At 40.8% G+C, this 19,570-nt stretch overlaps 1 protein-coding gene across 6 annotated transcripts in view; it reads left to right on the forward strand.

Annotated features, from left to right (window-relative positions):
* The window catches only part of LOC122804132 (N-acetyllactosaminide beta-1,3-N-acetylglucosaminyltransferase 2-like), a 273,832-nt gene that overhangs the window by 205,413 nt on the left and 48,849 nt on the right, over positions 1-19,570 (forward strand). For all 6 annotated transcript variants that reach the window (XM_044073786.1, XM_044073781.1, XM_044073782.1 and 3 more), the window contains one exon: positions 18,891-19,168. The gene's annotated coding sequence lies outside the window, so the exon portion shown is untranslated. The remainder of the gene's footprint in view (positions 1-18,890; positions 19,169-19,570) is intronic.

The raw sequence follows: 19,570 nt of genomic DNA on the forward strand, positions 1-19,570 counted from the left end.
ACCAACTCATCCTCCAGTCGCAGATCAGAAAAGTGGCTGGCCTCTTTTTTGAACGACAATTCAGTCGGAGGTCTTTCAAAGCAGAAGAACCGATGTGGTCTCTTCCCCGTACGGTTTCATGCCACCTGGCCCATCTGACCTGAGGCGAAGTGAGAGTTTCCAGTCCGAATGACCAATCTGTCAAAGGAAAAATAACTTCAAAATGATCAACACACGGCAGGTTCAGGTTAAGGCACTTTAATCTTGCAGCAAGGAGACAAAAACGTGCTAATACAGAGTTTGTCTAACTAGAATCAGGAAGTGAAGCTATTCGTATACATTTCTTACAAGGTATTGCCTACTAAGCTGACGTAATAAATCACAAGTTCTTTCAATATTATTTCACAGCAGCTGTTTATCCATGATTTTCTGCTGGCATATCAAGTTTACGAAAAAACTTCCTAAGAAAAACAACGTGGCCTTGATGACCACCGGTCAGATACAACTTCTCACTATGCAGTGTTACCATTCAAGGTACTATGGCTAATTCGAGCACAAAGCAAGTACAGATTACAGTTCATTTCTTTAAGCAGTCTTTGTTTGGTGTATCTTTTCTTTTCCGCAGCTGTGCATGTTCTCATAACACGAACAGAGCTGATTGTTCATATTCAATCACGTTATAGAAAACAGTATTGTTCTATTCATTCACTATTCATTCATTTTCCTGACCTAGCAGATAATCACCTCCTTCTGAGTAAATTTCCAAAAGGCATAAACATGAATTTTGCTGTGCTAGCAAATACTAGGTCAGAGAGCATCTTGCAATTTCAGAAAGCATACTGCAGTTTGAAAAAGCATCTTATAATTTTATACAGGATTAAGATGTACATAAAATAGAACAAAATGTGTTAATCCTTTTAGCTTCTAATAAGCACTAAACATATACATTAGTACATATTTTTCTAACACTCAGCATTTTCCAATAGAAAGTCTGGCTGCTCAATGATACTTTGGCGTCAGGACTTGTTCTGTTGGTATATGCTTGATTTACAATGGGCACGTTGATTTGGCTGTCCAGTCAGTATGTTTGTTTTTGAATACAAATGAGCCATCATTGTATAATTGTTATTATTGTTATGTTCTTAAATGAAAAAAAATATGCATGTTATTATTTTAGAAAGCTTAGTACTGGTTGGTTGTCTATAGGACAATGGGAACATTTCCAGCACAGAAGAAGAGGTTAATATGTTGGACATGCTTTCTTGAGGAATTTTTTTGTTTATGATCTGGTTATTGTTTGTGAGGGTAGAAGATTTTTGTAGTCTTACAGGAAGTTCATAGACTGATTTGGACAAGATGGCTCTGCAGTGGAATTTTGGTAAGTCTGGGAGTAGTATTGCCTGATTGCAGTTTAAAGGAAAGAGCTGTGGCATGGGGTATGAGTGGTACTGGGGTAATAAAATATTCTTTTAGCATATTGGTGCTATCATTTTTTAAACACCTTTATTAAATTGTCAGTGCATGTTTCCCTGTGTCTTAACAGAAAAGAGAACAAACCATATTAACATTTTTTCCCATTTACATATGTTATACATCACATATCTTTTCTTTCCTTGTAAACACTGCATAGATTTCTGTTCTCTTCCTAAAAATTATTCTACATGTATTGTTCCCAGAATTTCCATTTATTTCTGTGTAATTTGGTCCTTCCATTTTCTAAAGATCTCTCTTCCAGTTATTGTATCCCTTTTATAATAATCAGTATTTTATGGTTGGTTTAAACTTTAATTTCTGCTTCCTAGTAATTGCTTTTTTTTGGCAGCCATCATAATTAAACTTAATAAGGCCTTGCTATGTCTAGGCAATTCAGATTCTGTGTCCCAGCTCAAATAAATAGTTTCCTTAGTTACAGCGAATATTTCTGATAGAGTACTGAAAATGTATCCAGTCATTAGACTCCCAAAACATGTTCACATTCCCAGTTACCTCTTTTCTTCCCAGTCACATCTCCAACATTACTATCAACCTGAAGAAAAATGTGTTGGAATCTGCTTGAGGTGTAAAAATACCTATGCATGTGGGGATTACCTAACCTAGAATTAAGGTTACCAATGCTAAAGTGCATGCTACAGCCTGTGCTCCCACTTCAACTGTTTGCTATCTGTTCTTTTCTTTCCCTTTTTTTTTAAACAATAAATGTCTTTATTTAACCATCACTTACAACATAGGCAATCATACATTTGTATAAATGAAAACAAACCACACCTACACAATCCTAGTTGCAAGCATTTTACATCACAGACCACACTGACACACTCCCAGTTGCAAATATTGTACATCACTTATAATCTACCCAATCATTTTCAGTCAAACATTACATAGCTCATTTAAGTACTGCCTTCTTTTAAACCTCATTACTCCCCTGTATGTATTGTTCCCACCATTCCCATTTTTCCTGTGTAGTTTGCTCTTACCTTTTTCTAAAGATCTCAATTCCAGTTGTATTATTTCTCTTACTATAATTCACTATTTCTAGTATAGTTGGTTTAGATTTTGTTGTCCATTTTTTAGTAATTGCATTTTTGGCAGCCACCATAATTAGACACAGCAAGGCCTTACCATGTCTAGGGAATTCTGATTCTGTATAATCACTCAGAAAAATCATCTCCCTCGTCACACCAATCTGCCCACCCAGCATTTCTGACCGTGCATCCCGCAGGGAATCCTTAAAGTCTGCCAGCTCATCGCAGTCCCAGAAAATATGTTCCCAGTTACCACTTTCTTTCCCATCACACCTCCAACATTTGCTGTCAACCTGAGAAAAAATTCTCTGGAGTTTATTTGTGGTATAAAAATATCTATGTAAACATTTCCAATCAAAAATCCTAAATCTTCTAGGATTTTGTTGCATATTTGGGAGACATACATATATCTTCCCATTGTTTCTTTGTGAATGACTTATCCAGTCTTTCTTCCCAATCCTTTTTAACATCCTCTGATTCTTGTAGTTATCATGCAGTGTTTTGTATGCTGTACTAATTATTCCTTTTTTAATGCCAGCTTCTGTTCCACATTCTACTAAAATCTCTGCCAGTGCTGGTCTTGCATTTAGGACCCCCTATTTCTTTCTCTTTTTGTATACTCTGATAGCAATCTTTGATAGGGAAGGCAATCTCCAACCTAAAGTCCAAATAAATTATTGGCGTCTTCCCATTCTGTCATCTCTCCCTCTCTAGTTATTTGTGCCCAGTACCTTGGTCCTTTGCCGGTTTTCTCCAATAAATTGCAGCCCCCTCTTGCCTATTGTCTTTATCCCAAATTGCAGTCATCCCTATCGGCAGAATGTCCTTTCTCCATTCCCATGTTGGCTTAGTTCTTAAGACATTTTCTGCTACTTTATGGCTATAATATTCTGAATGATTATTGTTATTCTCCTTAAAGGCCTGCATCCAAAATCCCAGTCTCTCCTTGTTTCTTGAGCTTCCCTCGGTTTCATCATCATCCCTTTCCACTTTGACTTATAGTTTTCTGCTTGTGCTATGTATAGGAGCCCTGTTCTCTTGGAATAATCATCTTATCCCACTTGACTCTTGCCATCTTCCCCTACCAGATAAAGTCCTTCAGCTGTTTATTAATTGCTATCCATAACTTCTCCTCTGGTTGATAAAAATATGCCTGACCTGTGTATAAGACTAATAGGACTAAAAACATTTTAACTGTTTTTATCTTACTGTCCATAACCATATAACAAAGCTTCCCCCCTTTTCGTAGTTTTTGTATTATCTTTTGTTTAGTCTCTTTCCACATATCCTTAGCTGACACACCAGAGTAATTTTTAATCCATACTCCTAAATACTTAATTTTATCATGTCCCTATAAGTATGGATATTGCTGAACCAATTTATGTGTGAGTACATAATTTACCGCTATTGCCTTTGTTGTAGCTTTATTAATTTTGTATCCCAAAAAGATGTGAAACTGTCTCAAAATGTTCCACAACACTGTAATGTCTCTTTCTGGTTTGGTCAGGTATAAAGTAATATCACCTCCAAATAGACCCTGCTTTTTTTCACTACCATACCAATTATATCCTTGAATTTCTGAGTCCCTTCTTTTCTTTGCCAATGGTTCTAAATGTAATCCAAATAAAGGGGAAAGAGGACACCCATGCCTGGCTCCTCTGCTCAAGCAGAAATTATCAGAAAGGACCCTACTCACTTTAATTTTCGCCTCCAGTCCCTCATATAGCCTTCTCTAATCAACCTTATTTTTTTCAGGAAATGCAAATGCTTTCATTGCCCTGCTCATAAAGTCATAGCTTACTCTGTCAAATGCTTTCTCTGCATCAAGACTTACCAACAGCAATGATATTTTCTTACATTCTTCTTCCCTGTCGATCATAAGTGTTCTGTTAATGTTGTCAAATGTTTTCCTCCCCTCCCCAAAACCACATTTTATTTATTATTTTATTTTATTTTACATTTGTTAACCGGGAGAGTCCATCTGGACATGTGTCCTTTTTCAGTGGAGGCCCGGGGAGAAAAGCTCTGATATTAAACAGTACAATAAATTTAGTACAGGGTATAGTTAACACATAATAAAAGACATTAAGTTGCTACATATTCTCATGTATCAATACATTTTCTAACACAGAGCAGGTAGTTAAAATAGGACTATTTACAACAGTAATGGTTGACAGAGTGGACAAAAACCATAGGAATGTTAGCAGTCAACAATTAATACCTTCTGAGGGGTTATACTTAATTTCAGTAAGTAGAGTTTTCAAACAAAGATATGTCATTGTGATTGAGGATTGGTAGTAGACAGAGAAAAAGTTTGATATAAGAATAAGTTTGATATAAGAATCAGTGTTGTGTTTGTTGAGAGGGCACAAAGTTAGAGGAATGATGTAATATAGGTGGTTTAGAGGGAGTTTAGTAGGACATGCCTGAACTGTGGCAGGAGCAGAGCCAGGAGTTTGTAAGGTGGATTTTAGGAGTACTTTAAACTGTTTTGATGATGAAGAATTTATGAGTGAGTTGGGTAGAGAGTTCCAGAGTTTGGAGATATAGTTGGAGAAGAGGGATTCACCTGCTTTGTTTTTCCATGTCTATCAATTTTGACACTACTTTTGCTATTCTTTTAGACATTATAGACATGAACACTTTATAATCATGGTTTAGTATTGAAATGGGCCTGTATGAAGCTGAATCTGATGGATCTTTACCCCCTTTAGGTATTACAGCTACCACTGCTTTCTTCTTTGTTTTATTGAAATTCCTAAAACAAACAGAAACCAAACAAACCCCCAATACCCTTCTAGAACCTATTACTTTAATACTAACACACAAAATTATGTACATCTTCAAATATTGTAGCCTCCTAATAGGAACAAATGTCCCAAACTGATAGCCATACTCACATACGTGAGTTACCCTAAAAGAAAGGTTGTCCATGGCAAGACATCCTTAATCCAGCTATTCCCCATGCAAGAATGAGAAAAAACACATTAATTTTTCTTTTGTCATGCTGTTTTAACTGGGCTTTTTTTTGCATTGCAGTGCCTGTGTTTCTTAAAACTGAAGAAGAAGAAAGAGAGAATGGAGAAAGAAAGGAAAAAAGAACAGCAGCACCTGTTTATAATTTATAGTCCTCATTACACTTAAAAATAACTGAGAAAACTTTACTTTATAGCATGCAAATAAAACCATACACCACAAAAATAGTACTATTAAGAAAAAAATTCTTTACTTACAGTTAACTTTCTCCCTTCTCTTCCAAAGCATTTATTTCTGAACATTAATGACATGAAGTAGGGCATGTACTTTCGAGTCCCCCAGAAGTCCAACAGATTCTGAAAAAATCCAGTATTTCCAGATGTTATTGTTCTGTCGTATTTCACAAATATAATTACTGCATTGTAATCCCACACTGTTACTGGTTTTATTGCTGTTAATCTCCATCTCCCAAATCCTGTCTCTGCTTCATTTCCAGTATACTCTTGATTCATCTAGTCAGCTCTCATGCTGCCTTCCTTCACTCCAACATTTTCCCTTGAAACATTGGAAAAGGTTTCGCAGGTACAGTCTCTATGTGGTCTTAAGAAGGAGCAGAACCTCCTTTTGTTTCACAGCTCACTTTTTGTTGGACAAACTTCTGTATTTCTTCCTTAGCATGTATGTCATCAAAAAATGATTTTGTCCCTCCAGGGACAAACACCTCAAAGATAGCTGGGTATAGCAGTTTGAATCTCGCATTCTCTGAATTGTGAAATGAATTTACTCCTCTTCTGCCTGGAGTACAATGAGTAATCATTCTCCACAAACACTGCTGTCTTTCACCTTTAGTATTTTGTCTTTCTGATATAGTTTTGTCAAATCAATTCATTTTTCTGCTAGGATTTCATCTTTACTGTTAAATGTCTAGGTTGCTTTCTCATAGCCATGTTTGGAGCATACACACAATGTACTCTTTCAGCTAACAGCAACTGCTGTGGAATACCAGTCCAGTTGCTTATTTGTGCTTTCATAAAATTAATGCAGTCTGTTCCTTCCATCTTCTCTGGTATAGCTCAGAATCTGTTTTTCCCTACATACTCTTTGCTCTAGTTCTACTATCTTTTGAAACATCTCATCTGAAGTTGTTAATTTTCTTCCATTCCTCACTGATGGGTACGGTTCTGTACCCTCTGAACCAAGTCGGCCAAATACCAAGCTAGCATACACCAAACTCCCGAACCACGCTACTACCCACAATGCCCTTCATCCCATACCTCAGATCTCGTTTGCCGCACAGCCATATAGCAGCGTTTTCACCGAGCTCTCCAGCTAAGTAGTTTTGACTTGTATAAAGTGTGTATTTCTCCACTAATTTTTCAACTAGTGTCTTTCTTATAGTCGGCCACAGGTATTCCTTTTTTTACCATTGTTGGTATTTTCCTGCCTTTCCTTACTTTTTACCACCCTCGTGGTAATTCTTCATATCATTGCTGATAGTCTTGCCTTTCTCTTCCCCTCTCCTTTTGTCTGAGTGAGTGCTAGTATGTCAGAGAAAAAGGGTACTTCATGTTTTAAACACTGCACGTTGTGCAGTGATAAATTACCGAACAGCGACTTGCATTTTAAATGTATTTATTGTTTGGGCATTTCGCACCTTTCTGCGACTCCCCCATGTGATATTTGTGCGAGTTTTAGTCAACGGACGTTGAATGAATGGCGCAACAAATTGATTCTGAAAGGATTGCTTTCCTCTCCTTTCTCGGAGGCTATTTCTGAGGAGGTCTCAACCCCTCCCGTCAAGGACAAGAAGCATCCCCGTTCAGACCCCTCTTCACCGGCCGGTGACAGGGGCAAGACCCATCGATCTAAGGCCTGTAGATCTTCCTCCAAGCATCGGCTCACTGCCTCAGTGCCACCGATTTCGGCACCAAGCGCAGTTTCTGGGAAGTCTGAATTATCGGTTCCGGGCTCGGCATCAACGACTACTGAACCACTGATTACTTCGGTTCCGACCGGTCTGGTTCTGGACACCTCGGTACCAACCTCACCTTTACAGACACCGGCTCCGACGACCTCTGATCCGATTTTGACTACTATCCCGATTGTGACTTCGGCTCCGAGCCCCCTCTCGGTGCCGACCTTACCATTTACACACTTCAAATCAGAATCCTCAGCTCTGTTGAGTTCCTTACCACGGACCAGGTATTCATCTTCTGTGGATCCATTTGCCAGACAAGCCTACTGTCCCTTTCTTCCGGGATATCAGTTAGATCTGCCAGGAGCGTTTCTGAAATAGACATTGTTCGTCTCGTTGATCAGGTACTGACTGCAAGAGGAATCTCCAGACCCTATTCTGCTCTGGGTGTTGGGATTTTTCCTCCTTTGACTCCTTTGTATTCTCCTGCTGGGGATCCTTTGGTTCCAAGGCTCCCTTGCCCATTGCTTTCAACGGGACCCCTTCCTTCGGCACCGACTACTATGATGCCTGAAGCATCTAAGCCCTGGTGGGTGTCATTTCTGACAGCATCCCACCTTACTCAACCCCCTTACTTTGGGGGTGGAATATTCGGTTCTAGCCCTGGCACCGAAGGTCTTTTCGGTTCCCATGTTGGATCCGAGAGTTATATCCGCACCGAACCCTTCTCAAACTCCAGTCTCAGAGGTGGGCCATTCGGAGCGGGGTGTGACCCCAGTTCCGATTCATCCCTCTTCGGGTGGGCCCACCTTTCGTATTATGGAAAGGGCGCTGGCGGCTAGCAATCCCCCTCCTTGAGCTCCGCCATTGGTTCCCCCCTAACTCAGCCATCCTCGCCCCTTAGCAGGGGGACCACTAATCCAAAGCTGCCCCTTTTCCGAGGCCTCTTCGGACATCCCCACCGAAGAGCCCCCTCTGAAGAGGGTGTGCAAAAGAAAACACATGAACTCACCTAAAGAGTCCCTTACTGAGGATATGGATTACGATGATGGGGAAGGTTCCCCTATATCATCCCCTGACTATGTTTCCTTTGGGGATATCCTGGAGATGTTGAGTCAGTGGGGTGACTGGAAATCTTTCACCCCTTCCTTGGAGGAATCCGTATTCCTACAAGCTTTCTGCTCCTGGCCCACTACTTCCTGCGTGACCCCTCCTGCAGACGAGTTGATCAAATTCATTGTGCAGTGAGCGTGGAAGAGTCTGGATTCAGTAGAAGCTATCCCCCGGAGAGCAGACAAGGTACTTTCTCCTCCAGAGGATCAACCCCATTGATCGAAAGGCTTGCCAGTAGACGCTGTGGTGGTGGCCACAAAAAAAGGACCTGGCGGAAGAGAGTCATGCTGTTCATCCGCCCAACAGGGAGTCCCAGACAGTGAACAGGTTAGGGAAGCGAGTTTTTGCTGCAGCGACCTTTGCCGTGTGTTCGCTGAATTTCCTGGCACACTTTACGAGACTCCAGAGAGACCTTATTTCCGAACTCTCTGGTAGCCTCGCGGGTCAAGTGTCGGATGGAGCATGTGACAAAGTGGCTTTCCAACTTGCCACCCTTGAAGCGATTTCGAATTCCTCCATGAGGTTGTTCTCCCACGCAACCGAAGGAGCAGCTAGAGCAGCAGGTGCTGGCATGGTTGTCCGACGTCATGCCTGGATGCACATTTCTGACCTACTGGATTCCTTCAGGTCTTCCTTTTTGAACGCCCCTATTGAGCCCTCTGCGCTTTTTGGTTCTAAGGTCAAGGATACTTTGGCCAGGTGCGAGCAGGAAGGAAAGACCTTGTCTGCCATGGGCCTGCGCTTCTCCAAACCTCAGCGTTCCTTCTCCGGGAACCAGAGGAGTGGAAAGTTGTGGCACAAGAAGTCGCAAGGTTTCTTTCGTGACACACGTGGCAAGGACTCCTCCACAGGCAGAGGGGGGGTCTGATGGTGGAAGAAACCCCTTTAGGGGAAGAGGGGGTTACCGGAATCAGGGCTCCAGAGATTCTTTCTCCGGTAGACCCTATCAGCGCTCCTGAAGCATTGCCCGATTGCTTTCCTCTGGAAGCAGTCAGGGCGCGTTTCTCTCTGCACCAAACAGCCTGGTCCTCCATTACCGACAATCTATGTGTGCAGAGAATTATCACCAGAGGCTATCACATTCCCCTCAAATCCTTTCCAAGACCTCAATTCTCCCTTCCCAACGTACCATCCAGTCAAAGGGAGGAGGCAGCTTCCGAAATCAAGAAGCTTCTTCTAAAGCGACTCATCCAACAGGTCCCCCCAGATCAATGCGGATTAGGGTTCTACTCCAGACTCTTTTTGGTGCCAAAAAAGACGGGGGACTGGAGGCCCATCCTGGATATCAGTCGTTTGAACGAGTCAGTCATACAGACCAAGTTCCATATGGTCACTATTCAATCCAGCCCTCCATTCCTTCGAGTGGGTGTGTGGATCTGCTCTCTAGATCTCTGGGATGGTATTACCACATCAAAATGGACAAACGCTCCAGGAGACTTCTGCGCTTCCGGCTGGGAGTCAGTTATTTTCAATTCAGAGCCCTGCCTTTCGGTCTCTCAACGGCCCCCAGAGTGCTCACGAAATGTCTAGCAGTGGTGACAGCTCACTTGATACTTCACAGATTCCAGGTGTTTCTTTATCTAGATGATTGGCTCCTCTCCGCCCCCACCAAGCGTCCACTGACCAGGGCCCTTCGTTACACTCTGTTTCTGGTGGAATCTCTGGGTGTTACTATCAATTGGGAAAAATCAAGCCTTCAGCCCTCACAACAACTGGAATTCATAGGGGCTATGTTCAACACTCAGCTCGGCCTAATATCTCTTCCTCATCACAGGCTCTTAAGATTGAGAACACAAGTGCAAGTGATACTTGACCGCAGGAAAGTGTCTGCAAGGGAAGTTCTGCAGGCTCTGGGTTCCATGGCGGTAGCCATTCCCATTGTTCCGTTGGCCAGACTTCATATGCACCTGTTACAGTGGCTTCTTCAAACTCAATGGATACACAATCATCACCCCTTGAACGCACTAATCCTCATCACTGATCTCTGCAAACATGAACTCCTCTGGTGGATGAGAATGGACGAAAGTCTTTGGTGTCGCCCCTTTCAACCTCTTCAGCCCAATGCCACGGTGACTACGGACGCTTCCCTGATAGGGTGGGGGGGCCACTTTCAGGGACAATCTGTTCAAGGCACGTGGTCTCCTCTAGAAGTCGACTTGCATATCAATGTTCTAGAGCTCAGAGCTGTGTTACTGGTGTTACAAGCTCTCCATCTTCTTCTTCCTCTCGGACCGATTGCTATCAAGTCCGACAACATGTCTGTGGTCTGGTACATCAACAAGCAGGGAGGGACCAGATCTTACCCCCTTTACCGTGAAGCTATGAGAATTTGGCAGTGGGCGATAGCTTCCAACCGTTTCCTGATTGCTACACTCATCCCGGGAAGTTCCACCGTGATTGCAGACAGGCTGAGCAGATGCATCCTGCTTCCTCACGAGTGGTCTCTCAACCCAAGAGTGGCGGAGGAAATTTTCAGCTGCTGGGGCCGGTCTTGCTGCGATGTGTTTGCCTCCCCCTCCAATTCGAAGTGCTGCAGCTACTTTGCCATCTTTCCTCGACACGGGGAGTCCCCGAGAGATGCTCTGACTCACGATTGGCCCGCGGGTCTCCTGTACACTTATCCTCCCATCCCCTTGATACCCTTGGTCTTAAGGAAAGCTACTCGGTTGAGAAGCAGAATGATTCTCATTGCTCCGTTCTGGCCTTGACAGATTTGGTTCCCCTTCCTTCAGCCACACCTGCTCCGACCTCCTTGGATCCTGGACTTCCATCAGGATCTCATTTCACACCCCCAAGGGCTGTTGTCTCCAAATCTGACCATGCTCAAACTGGCAGCTTGGTTGCTCCACTTCTGTTAGTAGCCAGGCTTGAATCACTTTCTTCTCCGGTACAAAATATTATTTTGGCCTCCCATAAACCTTCTACCAGAAAACTTTATAAAGACAAATGGAAATGCTTTTCCTTGTGGGCACAAGAGCTGTCTCTGGATCCTGTCTCTGTTCCAGTAGCTACGGTTCTTCAATACCTGATCGATCTTTTCCTTAACGGGGCTTCTGCATCCACGATTCGGGTTCATCTAGCTACCATCTCCAATTTCCATGATGGTTCAGACAGAATTCTTATATCTTCTCGTTTGTGTAAGACCTTCTTGAAGGAGATTTTTAATTCTAGACCTCCCATTAGGCAACTTGTAGAATCTGTCTAGGGTGCTTCAAACTTTGGCTCTACCTCCCTTCGAGCCGACTGCAACCTGTGATGTGAAATTTCTGTCCTGGAAGACCTTGTTTCTGGTGGCGGTTACTTCAGCCAGACGTGTATCAGAGCTGCAAGCATTATGCATTGAGTCCTTATTTGATTTTCCATAAGGACAGAGTATCACTTCGCACCAATCCCACTTTCTTACCCAAGGTGGTTTCGGAATTCGCTATTAATCAGTCCATTGAGTTGCCTGTGTTTTTCCCTAATTATACCAACAAAGGGGAATACTGTCTCCATTCCTTGGATGTCCACAGACAGTTATGTTTTTATTTGGACAGGACAAAGTCATTTTGTAAGTGAGATCAGCTTTTTGTTGCCTTTGCGGGCTCTAGAATGGGATCGGCAGTGACTAAGGTTACCTTGTCTAAATGGCTTAGGGATTGCATCTCCTTTGTTTATTCTCTGGAGGAGGAATCCGCTCCTGGCCACATTAAACCTCATTCCACTAGAGCTGTGGCCGCTTCTGTCACCTTTCATGCTAGGGCTTCCATGGATGATATTTGTGCAGCACCACTTGGGCTAAACCCCATACCTTTATCAAGCATTACAAATGGGATCTGATCTCCAGGGGAAGAGCTGCCTTTGGCTCTATGGTACTCCGGAATGTTCTTCCATGAGGGCCACCCAGATTCTGTAGTAGCTAGGGACTCGGTCCCATCAGTGAGGAATGGAAGAAGATTAACAACTTCAGATAAAGAAGTTATGTCTTACCATAACGTTCCATCTGAGTTGTTGATGATCTTCCATTCATCACACGCTCCCACCTTCCCCCGCCAAGGGCTCCTGGCGGATCTTCGGGTCATTTTGGTGTGTTAGGGTTTTTGCACAGAGATGGCCTCTGCCTTTATTTCTGTTTCTAATATATGTTTCTACTATATGTTCTGCAAACTCGATCAGAGGTATGGGATGAAGGGCATTGTGGGTAGTAGCGTGGCTCGAGAGTTTGGTGTACGCTAGCTTGGTATTTGGCCGACTCGGTTCCAAGGGTTCAGAACCGTACCCATCAGTGATGAATGGAAGAAGATCAACAACTCAGATGGAACGTTATGGTAAGACATAACTTCTTTTTCCTGAGCAGTCTCGTATTCAGCCAGCCTTTTCTTCATTTCAGCCTCTGAGTTTTGCAGCTTTATCACCTCATCTTAATATCTGTTTAAACCCTCTTCCATTTTTCCTAGCCTTTTGTTGTTTGTATTGATATATTCCATCAGTGTTTCATTTATTTTAACCAAGTCTGTGTAATGTTGTCTTATATCTTCCTGAAGGTTACTGGAAGTCATGTCTGGAGGTTGCATTGCTTTTTACTGAACAGCTGCAGAACTTTCCCCAGTTAGTGTTTCTTCCTCACTTTTTTGTAGCTGATTTTTTCCAGGTGCTCTGTATTTCTTTTTTCCTGGCATCCAGGCAGCACACTTATTAGCCAGTTACTGAAATTTACCCGTAAACACAAAAGTCTATTGGCCGTCACTGTTGGGTTTCTGTTTTCACACTAGGAGAGCTAGAGACAAGCTGTTACTCAATGTGCAGCCGTCTTGGAAGTCCCTCTTTCTGTTCTTTTCTACTTCCCTCTCAGATATGAAAGACAGCTTGAATAGTTTCAGAAAACATTAACTTTTAGCCCATAGAAAAAGTGTGTTGGTTGTCTTTAAATAAAACTAAATTATATGCTGTTCTATTAAATGCATTAAAGTATTAGGGTTGCTGGCCACTGTGGTGGTGCTGCAGTAGCGTTGTCGCCTCATAGTAAGATGCTGTCCTGTTCGATTCTCAGCTAGAGCGTCTTTTGCGGGGAGACATGCGTGAATGGGCGTACCTTCGTTGAAGGTTGTGCGTCAGGGCTGGTAACTCGGCACGTAAAAATCAACTACCAATCATTAGCGGACCGGAGTTCCGCTGTGGCAACCCCTAACCGGGAAAAGCCGAAAGACACAAACAAACAAAAGTATTAGGGTTGCTAGAGAGGCTATGATCTATTATTCACTTCTCATAATTTCAGACTGTATTTTTTACTGAAGTACTTGTTATTGCAGCTTTAAATTTTATATTTCCCTCAACAGCATATGCTCAGAACACTCGATTAATTGCTGGCACCTGCAGACAACTCATCTCCATGTAAAAGTAGTCAGCAATGAATCTTTTTAAATTTCCCTCAGAATGGAATGTATAACTGCCTTCAGCTACAGACTTTGTGACTCCGAGTGAGTATTTGCTGATGGAAAAGACACAAAGTAATATATATGCAGATGTAAGAAACATGGCACTTTTCATGCCTTTCATCATTTTTTTATCTTATTTTAAGCCTACTTGCTTACAGAAACACTTATCTATATCTTAGATCAAGGATTGGTTCACAGGTAAGTACTGGCCTATCTGCCCTTGTGGGCCATTTTAAGTCTAGCCAATTTCTCTTTCAGAGGTGAGACTCAAACCCTGTACCTTGTGTCTGTGAGGTAAACACTTTAACCTTTATGCCAACCATTCACCCTTGTAAAAAGAAGAGAAAATATCTTAATTATATGTGTAACACAATCAGTGCCCTTTTACAGCTCACCCCCACTACAGCAGCCTAAGATCTCAGCATATTAACATTAAACTTGCTTGTATCCAGCCCTCCTTCTTTTGTTATACTGTATACCTTTCTATTTCTTGCAACTAAAAAGTATTTGTTTACTTTACTATCTTTAACACATAAAACAGTCACCGAAGAGAATCACCCCACATTTAAAATACCCCTGACTACATTCTACACAAAACTGTTGCTGTATATAACGTGCAGTTTATAAGCTAAAATGTTTTATACGAATACTAATAAAAACAAAAATTGTTTTACTTAGTTTATTTTTCTTTGTGCCTTTCTAAAAATTAATGGCATAAAGCGGGGTATGTGCTTTATTGTCCACCCACAAGTTTAACAATGCTAACAAAAGTCCAGTCTTTTTCAGACTCTCTTTATTGTAAAGCTCTATTTCACAAATGTGATTGTTGTTTTATTTAGTCACTAATTTCAGTGTTGCCAGTCTTCTTCCCTGCAGAAATCTAAGGTCCTCATGACTCTTCTAGTCAATTTCTATGTTTTTGCTTGAATCTCAAGCATTTCCATTTGGAACATTGGAAAAGGTTTCACTGGCAAAGTCTATCTATGAGCTGTATTGTCAGAAGAATGAGAAGCAGATCCCCTTCTGTTTGATGGCTCACTATTTAACTGTTATTTCCTCCTTATCCTATTCTGCATCAAAAAATTTTCTTTGATCCTCCAAAAAAAAATATTTTGAAGACAGTTGGATACATCAGCGTGAATCTCACTCCTGCCTATTGACATTCCCCAGCTTCTGGGATAAATTTGCTCTCTTCTGGCTGGTGTACAGTGAATAATCATTTTACACAAACAAAGCTGTCTCCAGTTTATAATACCTTCCCTTCTGCCAAAGTTTGTTCAGGATCAACTCTTTTCTGCTGGTATGGTTGCGTCTTTACTAATACAGGACTTGGCTGCTCTATCATGACCATATTTACATTTCAATTACCAAATCCTGCTGTGAAATACCTGTCCAATTGTTTTTTTGTGATTTCTTCAAATTCATACCATTCATTTCTTCCAGTTTTTCTGGTTCAGCATAAAAATCTCAGGTTTACTCTGTGTACTCTGTCTCTTAATGCTACCATTTTTTGAATGGCTCCTCTTGAGAATTATTATACTCAACCAGACTTCTCTTCATTTTAACCACTGATTTTTTTCATTGTTATCAGTTCATCTGAATAGCTAGTTAAAACTTATTTTATTTTTTCCAGCCTTTGCTTATTTGAGTTGATGTAATCCTTCAGAGTTTTCATTTATTGTAATCTACACTGAGTATGTTTGATTTATTTTTTCCCTCTAATTGACTGGAAGCCATGTTGTATACCAAAACTGAAACTTGAATTGCTATTTACTGAACAGCTGCAAGATTCTACCCAGCGAGTATTCTCTCTTCACTTTTCTGGTTGATTTTCTTTCATGTTCTCTAAATTAAATGTATTCTTTGGCATCTAGGCAGTGTACTTACTAGCCAGTAACCAAATTTTACTCAAGCTGATAATATCTTGGCTATTTCTCAGTTTCTTTTTTCACAGTGGGAGGGCTAAAATTAAGCTGTTGATCGGTTTGCAGCCATCTTGGAAGTCCCAATTTTGTAAGTCATACAGATGGGGATCTTTCCCTGATGATCAATATGTCAGTCAGTCAATAGATAATTTCCCCTCCTTACCCCACCTTTCATATCTCATGGTTCTCCCCTTTCTTATTTTGCTGTCTGCTTTATTTTCTCTTTTATTAATATAAGGAACATTGTTTGTCAGTTAGCTATTCATATCCACAGTGGTTAAGCTGGTGGATGTTATTCTGTCCTTCCTGTGTAGGATGAGTGTGAGCATGCATTGAGTCAGATGTACTAGCCTGGGTTTAATTTGTCCAAGTTTTAGCATGCTTTGTTATGTCCGTCATGTTGGTGATTTGTCCTAGTGTAGTGCTTTTCCAGCCTTAGAGCAGCCTAGTGCTATTTATCTCATTATCGCTATCTTTAATTGTATGGTCCTTTGCTTGGACGTCTAGCACTGTTCAAAGCTTAAAACACATCCAGTTCATTCTGTGGCTGTTCGTGGCGTCACCTTTTCAAAATTTAGTTCTGTGCACCTGCACAGCTATTGTCTAGGAATTTTAACCACAACCCAAAACAGAGACTTTTAAAATGAGTTTTCTTCATCTCAGCCAACACATTTGCAGCACCTGGCTAAGTAGTAACACGTTAGCCAGTATGTTATGTGATAAGCATTGTTAAAGCTTTTTCAGCATGAGAATGTTTAATTCTTTATATGGAAATGATCCTGTAGGTGGAAAATCATAGAGAACATCTCTCCTGTTGCATCCCTGAATGAGTCAGTACTGTATTCACATATGCAAGGCTTGCACATGCTGCTGAGCAGTAACAAGATCATATCATTTAGAGAAGCTCTGAAACTGAAGTTTATTTCCATTTGTTTTTATTAGTGTTTCAAGTAAAGGCTTGATTTGAGGGGGGGAAAACATATTTGTCTTAAATAGGTACTAAAGTTTGTACAACTGAACTACTAAATGCTGGGTCATTTTCACAGCAAATCCATAGCAGCTTTATTGGTTATAACCCAGACCATGAGAAAAAAAACACATTTTAAAGTATGGGTCTCTTAACAGAGGTTCTTCCTATATCTTTACATAGATTCTTAAACATTTCTTTTTTGCTTCAGGCAGTGTTCAATTATGCCTAGATTTTTAAGTAGAGGAGTTTAGTAAGAACATTTTGGTTTTGGGTGGCTGTCAGTACATATGCTCATGTCTGTTTTTTTAACAGTTACTGTAGTCCTTTTTAACTCTTCTGGGTTTATCCAGTGTATAACTTCTGAAATCTTATAATACATGAGAGCTGCAGCAGCACTAGCAATCGTGGTGTGACATCAGTGATTTAACATTTACTTCCACACTGGCAGTGAAGATGTGCTGTACACACTAAAAGGTAGTTAAAACGGAATTTCAGCATCATAGCTGTGTTTGACATCTAACCTAAAGCTAATAATCAGCAGGCACACTTTAGAGTTTAGGATGTGAGCTAGCATAAGATTTTGTGCATGCAGTGTCAGTAAGTTGGTAATGAAATTATAACCAGTGACATGATAAACAGGGTAACTGACATACCAGCTGGTATGTGTCTGTGTGTGGTAGACAGTTAGGTATACAAAGACACATGGTGGTGGCTAATGGGAGTGTAGCTCTTCCAAAAAAATAAATAAATAAATAAATAAATAAAGGAAATTAAAATAAATGATGGAAACTGGAGACCTCTGCCCGGTTGCAGATTACTGTATACAAGAGAAAAGAAAGTAAGGCAATTTTGTTTGCAAGAGTGCCATGCAAGTCGTCTTTAACACAAAAAGTAATAATACTGATTTTTTAGTAGCGGGACAGGGCTAGAAGATCTTTGATTAGGTTTCCCCCAGTGGCCTAACGTCAGGATTTGTAAAGAAAAATTTAGTTATCTCTATTTTCTCTGCTGTCTCACTGCCTGAAGGGTAATGATAAACTAGCATGGTGGATGAATGCAGCTGTATGACCACTGGTCCACTGCACTGCTCATTTGAACTACATGTGGATTTGAGTGGTGCTGCACTACGCTGTCACTAATTGTTGCCCAGTTGCAGGAATTATGCATTCCTTTGTTAATTTGGTACTCCCAATAGACACAAGTGCCTATCTTCAGGAGCAACCTTAGTGCATTTTCTTGTTAAATGATTTGCTTAGAGTCGTAGTTTGCATTGGATATGGTGAGAATTAAGCCTGGAACTACAGGATAAAGCTCATTAGCATCTCCTATTTTAAATCCTAAATTGCATCATGTTCTTGAGATGGAGTAAATGTGTCCCATAAGCTTTTTAGTCTGAAATAATAGTTTGGGAAGGAGAGTGAGGGAAAAGCAACAGAAGTGGGATAGGCAAATAGAAATTTACTAGGTGTTTGTTTAATGGTAAAAGAGGTAGCTGTTCTGCTGTAGGTTAGAACAAGGACAAAATGTAGGTCAAATTTATCAAATTTGACTTTTGCTCCAAGAGAAATTGCTTTTGTTAATGTTCTGTGTACAGCAGGAAAAACAAATGCATTTTTGCTTGGCTCCAGATTATGACATTGAAATCTCTCAAGTAAATGTTTAACTGCATTTTAAGCCCTAGAGCTGTTTTTCTCAGTGATCTTGGTTGAATAACTAACTCCTGTATTGAAAAAGTAAATACGTAAACACATATGAAGAGGGAGGAATTTGCAAGTGCAGTTGGAAGATCTGCACTGATTTGACAGTTGTGTGGTTTGGTAAAGTGTGGCTTGTGTGTGTGTGTGTGTGTGTGTGTGTGTGTGTGTGTGTGTGTGTGTGTGTGTGTGTGTGTCACACATGTTAAAACCCAGCAAGTTTGCAGCAAAAGTGGTTAAATTGTTGTGCTGTGCATATTGCAAGCTTCACACATAGTACCAGACAGAATGCAAATCATCAATTGGTAACTTTTTTCCTTTTTTTAGCCTCCTCTTTGTAGTAGTTTACTTTAAATTTCCATTTATTTTAATTGTTTCTTAGAGAGTAATCCAAGGCCATACAGACTTATCAGGATCAACTGCAGGAACTCGATACTCGGCTCCACCCCAACACCACAACTGTAGAACTAAACACAGATGATCTTGTGGATATGTGATCTCAGTATCCAGAAGCAGTGTGCATAAGCTTGTACAACAACTTCAGGTTGAACAATTGAATTATTTGCTTCAGGGTTCTGGCAGTAGCATTTCTTGTTTACTCTGCTGGCATTTATGTAACCTCTACCTTAAAGAAGAATTTTAAAAGACCTGAGCATTCAGGTAGGCATATGTTCAACTTATATTCTCAAATAAACTTACAGCAGTAATTTAGGTGAAAATGTTTTCCCAGGTTGTAGAACTGTTTGTGCAAAGTGCATGTATTTGGTTGAGTTTGCAAGCAATCCCAAAGTGGTCGGCTGAAACTCAGTGCATATTCTTGCCCATTTGACTTGGGAACAGATTTTTGAAATGGGGGGAGCTTTGTCTGTTTTAATACCTCATATTCTTCTATATATTTTTTTAATTTAGAAACACCCACAGTTTTACTTTAACTACACCAGCTTTATTGTAAGACTTTTTTTTCTTTTTTACACAAATGTAGCCAGATGTGAAGGGACCTTCATGTTCATGTGTGCTTGCACCAGTATATAAGAGGAAGTTACTTTATAATTCTTTATATTT

The sequence above is a fragment of the Protopterus annectens genome, chromosome 6.part0 (assembly GCF_019279795.1).
Source record: "Protopterus annectens isolate FY-2018-M chromosome 6.part0, PAN1.0, whole genome shotgun sequence".
Taxonomy (NCBI): Eukaryota; Metazoa; Chordata; order Ceratodontiformes; family Protopteridae; genus Protopterus; species Protopterus annectens.